General features: G+C 58.2%; 1 long non-coding RNA gene across 3 annotated transcripts; it reads right to left on the bottom strand.

Annotated features, from left to right (window-relative positions):
• Positions 1–212: 212 nt before the first annotated feature.
• On the bottom strand, positions 213–5,941 carry LOC129504353 (uncharacterized). 3 transcript variants are annotated; one of them, XR_008663335.1, is made up of 5 exons: positions 5,237–5,941; positions 2,774–2,975; positions 1,512–2,310; positions 716–1,316; positions 213–595 (listed from the first exon to the last, which is right to left on the bottom strand). It is a non-coding gene; the product is annotated as an uncharacterized LOC129504353 (long non-coding RNA). The 3 variants fall into 3 exon arrangements; XR_008663334.1 differs by lacking the exon at positions 213–595 and having other exon boundaries at positions 603–1,316; positions 5,237–5,939; XR_008663336.1 differs by lacking the exons at positions 213–595; positions 1,512–2,310 and having other exon boundaries at positions 603–1,316; positions 5,237–5,933.
• Between the last annotated feature and the right edge of the window lie 222 nt (positions 5,942–6,163).

Here is a 6,163-nt window from a genome sequence, read left to right as displayed (position 1 = left end):
CATTTGCTAAGCTTTAGATGTAGCCGTTGTCCCCATCAGAGGCAAGAGCATCTCTGTAATGATGAAAAGCACTATAATTTTAACCTTGTTATTGGACTAAGCACAATTTACGCTAGCGATGGAAGAAAAAGAAAAGATTTATGAGATGTAAGATAGAAAGATAAACTCTTGTCCCTTAGTGGCTATTAGAAACATTGCCAAAATACCATAAATGTGTGAAAGATGACATGATTATTTTTGCATTTCCACTGGGCATTTCCTACATTGCAAGAATTTACAGGGACAGAAGTCCCCAGTACAGATGGTAGAGCTGGAGGGGAAGGGAGGCCGAGCGAGCAGCCACATGCCCAGCTCCTCCTCCTCCGAGGCCCCAGTGGCCAAGGCCCAGTCGGGGACGGCTGTTTCATCGGGACGCGGCGTCAGTTGCTGGTCCTCCACAAGATCTGGAGCTTGGGAGAGCAGCCGGGGCAGTGAGGGAGGCGCCGGGAGAGGAGAGCGAGCTGATGTTCATCAGCCTGCCCCACAAAGCGCATAAACAGAAGCTCCCAAGAAGGTAGGGCCACCAGCCTGGCCCCAAGGAGCCATGGAAGGTTTCCTTTTAAAAGAGAAAGGAAATAGTCACCGGAATGTGGTTTAATTGAAACCAGCTTGAAATCAGTCTTGCAGCTGGCCAGCCTGGACCGGTTGTCCTCGAAGGGGCATCATGGACACTCACATCCGAAGGCCTGGTCACAGCAAGGGAGTCATGACCTCGGCTGCCGGGTCAGGTCCAAGGTGTGGACTGTGTAGGGCCTGGGGTTAAATCAGGTAACGGGTCCAGCCGCCAGCCTCGTGAGCAGGAGATAAATTTGGACATTGACCTCTGGAGAAACTTCTAGCAGGCTTGGTTTTAGGAAGATAGGGCGCCAACTATGAGCAAAATTGGGGTTTCAAGATTTGCTCATCTTGAGCGGCATCAATCATTTCTTCAGTCTGGGGCTGTGCACCTCATGGGGCTGGAATAGAGAAGCCAGCAGACCACTTTAGGGTTCCACTTGCCACAAACTGGGTGTCCTTTCAATCAGTCCCTACCTCTCCGATACAGACGGTAAGAGAAGGAGTTACAGAACACCCGCAAACCGCCTGAGGTGCCCCAAAGAGAGATGCCACGTGCATGGGTGACACAGTCTTGTGAATACTTGTGCACCTAGTGATGTGCAGGCCTTTCACGGGCAGAAATGAGGGCCACGTGCCAGGAGTACTGGCTTGAGTCATGGTGACTTCTGTACCTAGCCGAGGGAGTACTTGGGTTGCTGTATTCCATATTTAAATTTAGGCTGCAAATGGAAAAACAGTTTTTACAACTCTAAATGCACTTTCTACTACACAGAATGGTGACTGGAGCAAAAGCAAAAATAGCTGCTCACACCATGCTCTGAGAAATTCTAAATCTGAAAATGATCATTTTTATTTGCATGCTACCAAATAAGGACATGGGGGAAGCAGTGAGTCACCAGCGTTCTAGCACTTACCAGATTCCAGCATGCCGCGAGGGTATTCTTTAAAATGAGATCTGGACAGTCTAAAATTTACATGAAGCTTTACCCCAGATGCGTAACCGCTGAGTCCCGAAAAATGGGCCGGATCACAACTTTGCCAAACAGTGATGCTAAGTGCTCCGATGACTTCAGTACTTTCAAAACCTCGGATATATGGGAATAACACTTCACATCTGAAGGGTACCTTAGACTTTTAAAAGTATTTCCACCTACATCATCTCATTTGATCACATCTGAGTCTCACAAAATCCTCAAGGCAAGGTGTTTGTAAGTGTGTGGTTGTCATATTAAAATATCATTGAACCAGTGGGGCTTTTTGTAGAGCCAGGATGAATCACAGCGGGTAAGGAAAAAAGGAACAAACAAATGAGGACTAGGGGATTTGGAGATCTGAGCTCCCTGTTAACATTTCACGAGGCCCCTGTATAAACCCGAGTTCTTAAAGTGCCAAAACCCAGCAGAAAGGTTTAGGAATTGCTTGCAAGCCGAGTGTGTTGTCTTCTTCCTCTGTGCTTTTTATAAGACAGTTTAAAGAGAGTTAGGGAATCTTCTGGCCTTTTGTTTTGAAACTTCCTCTGCTTGTTGTCTACTTGTCTGCAGACTGTGAGATTGGTCTATTTGCTTTAAACAGACTGAACAACCTTTAAAATAAGCAGACTTCTGTGACGGGCTGCCTTATTTTGGATGTGCAAAGATGTTTACTGAGCTTCTCATCTCAGACTTGATTCTTCTCTCATTGTGACACAGTTAAGGGTTTAACGGGGAGCGCCGTCTGTTGTAGCATGTTTTAGAAGGTGGAAAAAGAAAAATGCCTCTGTTCTACAGCGTGATCAGCTATCTGCATCTCCCCAAGGATTTTTTTCATGAACCTCAGAAGGAAATCTGTATTATTCAGGTTCCCAGGGGCAAACCACTCTTGCCAAGAGACCACTGAGCGGTTTTCAAAGACAGAAAGCACTTCTTGTGTTCCCAGGAACCAGGTTAGCCCTGGGGGCTCAAGGCCAGAGACCCAGGAAGAGCATTTTCTGGAGAGTTTTGGATAATTACAATAGGTTTTACATACGGACTTACATCAAAATAGTGAAATAAATAAATTGAAATGATATCCGCATTGCCCCCCCCACCCCCCTGCTTCATTGCACAGAGAGACAGGGGTAAAGGGGGAGTGAAAGAGACTGCCACCAAGCAGGAATGCTTCTGTCCATCCCCCCACCACCCCCGGGCTTATCACCCACCTTGGTGCAACACAGCTCACTGTGTACGGGCCTCTCCCGCGAAAAGGAGGCCATGAGGGTGAGCAAGCCAGGGGGTGCTGGGCATCAAGGACATGCAGCGGCAGGTCACAATAGAAACCAGGGTTCAGGATAGAAAGGTTCTGGTGCTGCCTCCACCCAGATTATTTGTGCGACTTTGGTCCAGGCATTCTCTCTCACTCATCTGTAAAACCAGAGGTTGGACCGAGTGTCCCCAAGCTTCCTAAAAGCTCCTAAAAATTGGGATCATCTTGGTAAGGACCGTGTACAGAGGTTGGGAGGCAAAGCATAGTCTTCCCTGTTGGCTGTAAAAGAATAGAGCCGGGAGGTGCTGTGAAAATCCTCCGCAAGGAAGCCTGGTGATGGGTGGGAAAGCCAAGGAAGGTAGGGTTGTGGGCAGCGTGTGCCCTGGGGGGGACCCAGGCCTCAAGCAGCAGGTCGGGCTGCGGCCTGGGGCTGTGCCCTCTCCCTCGCCCGCTCCCCTCCCGCTCCCGCTCCCGCTCCGCATGCTCCTGTGGCACCTTGCGCGCACAATTAAATGTCAGCCCCAGAAAACACTTCCCTTGGCTTTGTTGTTCCAGAACGGGCTTCTTTTGTCCTCAATATAATGGATATGCAGAAACAATGATAGAACAGAGATTCTTTTTTTTCCAAAGCGATGACAAACACACTGCCGCTTCCTCCCTCCCTCCTTCCTCCTTATCCCCACCCCCCAAAATAAATCATTGTTCCAAAAAAAAAAAAAATCCATTGTCTATTGTCCGCGGAGATGAAGCTCTGCCGAGGACCGGCTCCGGGGGCTCGCCCGGCCCCGAGCGGCCGGCAGGGGGCGCACGAAGGCAGCGCAGGCGGGTCGCGGGCTCCTCGGGGCGGGCCGGGCCGCTGGGGCGGGGGGAGGGGAGGAGCGGGGGTCCCGCCGCCCCCGCCCCCCCCCCGCCCGGGCTAATTGCTGATGCTCCTCTGGGACTCGGGGTGGGGAGGGGCGGGCGGCGCGGGCGGGGAGCGAGGGGGGAATCCGGTTCCGAAGACACAAAGACTCCGGGGGCTCGCGGCCCGGGAGCAGCCCCCCCCGCCCCGCCCCCGCCCCCGCCCCCGGCCCTGGCTCCCGCCCTCGGGGCGGACCCACCCCTGCGAGGAACTCGGGCCCTGGGCGCGGAGCCCCCGCGCCGCCCTCGCTCGCTGAAGCCCCCAGCTCGGCGCCCCCACCCCGGCCTCGGAGCCCCAGCAACCCCCCCGCCCCTCCCCGACCTCGGAGCCCACCCCGCACCCCCACCCCGACCTCGGAGCCCCGGCCGCGACCCCCCCGCCCCGGCCTCGGAGCCCCAGCATCCCCCTCCCGGCCTCAGAGCCCAGCCGCCCCCCATCCCCCCCCCCACCGCCTCGGAGCCCGGCACCCCCCCTCGGAGTTCCAGCACCCCCTCCCCCCTCGGAGTTCCAGCACCCCCTCCCCCCTCGGAGTCCCAGCACCCCGTTCCCCCCTCGGAGCCCCAGCACCCCCTGCCCCCCCGGAGCCCCAGCACCCCCCCCGGCCTAGGAGCCCCAGCACCCCCTGCCCCCCCGGAGCCCCAGCACCCCCTCCCCCCCTCGGAGCCCCAGCACCCCCTCCCCCCCTGGAGCCCCAGCACCCCCCCCACGGCCTCGGAGCCCCAGCACCCCCTGCCCCCCCGGAGCCCCAGCACCCCCTGCCCCCCCCGGAGCCCCAGCACCCCCTCCCCCCCTCGGAGCCCCAGCACCCCTCCCCCCCTGGAGCCCCAGCACCCCCCCCACGGCCTCGGAGCCCCAGCACCCCCTCCCCCCCTCGGAGCCCCAGCACCCCCTGCCCCCCTGGAGCCCCAGCACCCCCCCCACGGCCTCGAGCCCTCCGCCTGCAGCCCCCCGCGGCTGCCTCCGCCTCGGGAGCACCCTGCAGGCCGGGGGGCGGGAGGCTCCCGTGGCCCGGGCCCTCCCGCGAGGAGGTGAGGAGGTGTGGGCGTCGAGGCGGCGCTGGGCGTGGAGGCCGCGGAGGCCGCGATGGCCCCGGAGGCGCTGGGCCCTGGGCCGGGAGCGGGAGCGTGGAGCGGGGCCCGGGGCCTGCGGGGCTCCCGGCCGCCCTGTCCTAGCCCCGCTGCCTGCCGCAGGAATACTTCCCTCACAGGGATGCTGTGAGCGGTTTACAAGTGGTGCTTAGCTTGGGGGGGCCGCTGCGGCAACTATTACTATGAACCGCCTGAGCCTCCCTGGAGGGGGGGTGCACACTCTGCCCCTGAGTGGGACCCGCGTCCCTGCTGCCCCCTGGAGAAGGGCTGGAGGAGAGCGGGAAAGCTCCAGCCCCCCCACCCCCCAAGGCCGTGGGCCCCGTGGGCCTCGGCCCCAGCCTCCTCCTGGCCGGCCTGGGCTGTGGCCACTTGCCAGGGTCCTGGCCTTCCTCTCCCTGGACATGCCCTGGGCTTGGGGAGGTGGACTCACCCAGGTGGGAATCCTGGACCCTCACCTGCCAGCTGGGAAATTGGGCAGGTCATTTAGGGTCCCTGAGATTGTTTGCTCTTCTCTAAAGCAGTGGTCTGATTGCGACCTCCCGGGGTTCCCGGGAAGACTGACGGAGGTGAGGTGCACACACCGCCTAGCGGGGCCGATCTCTTCAGTGAATTCAGAATTTCCCGTCTTACGGTTGGAAGCTAGGTTAGATGGTCCTGCAGAAGATCATGGAGGTTCACCGGAATTTGCACGGGCAGCCACCCAAGGAGCCTGGCAACGGCCAACAGGTCGCTTCTCTACTCCCGCCTGAGTCAGCAAGCTTGTTTCCCCTCCAGGAAAAGAGCAGAAATCCAGTGAGGGCGCGTCCTCCCCAGAGCCTCACAGGTATCATTCAGACACTTAAATAGGCTTGTGACCTTCTGGGGCCAGCAGACGCCCATTTTGGAGCAACACTCCAGCTGGAAGGTTCTCTAGGGGAGGGTCTTGCTTTAGGGTTGCATTCTAAGCCGTGGTGTGTGCCTGGCTAACCGGTGTCTTGGTGACTCATTAGCACTGCCCACACGTGCGCGGCTACCGAGGCAGGGCGCGGCGGCCAGGGTGTGGCGCGGAGCCACCACCTGCCTAAGGCAGGCAGGAGGTCAGGAGCTGTTGACCCTGCTCTGAATGGACGCTCGGGCATCCCCACAAGCGTCGCGTCGGATTCGTGGAGCTCCTGGGAGAAGCTCAGGCAACGCGTGGACCGATTCCCTCGGGCAGTGGCAGGGCCAATAAGCAGCTGTGGGCGCCAGCTTCCAAAATGGCCCCTGGGCCTTGCCTCCTGGTATTCATGTCCTGGTGTCATCTCCTCCCACATTAAACAGGGCTGACTTGTGCAACCCAAGTGAATGTTACAAAATGACAGTGTGTGACTTCCAAGGC

The sequence above is a fragment of the Nyctereutes procyonoides genome, unplaced genomic scaffold (assembly GCF_905146905.1).
Source record: "Nyctereutes procyonoides isolate TBG_1078 unplaced genomic scaffold, NYPRO_anot_genome, whole genome shotgun sequence".
In the NCBI taxonomy this organism is placed as follows: domain Eukaryota; kingdom Metazoa; phylum Chordata; class Mammalia; order Carnivora; family Canidae; genus Nyctereutes; species Nyctereutes procyonoides.
Note: the sequence above shows the minus strand (reverse complement) of the source record. Positions and strands in the feature narration are given on the sequence as shown.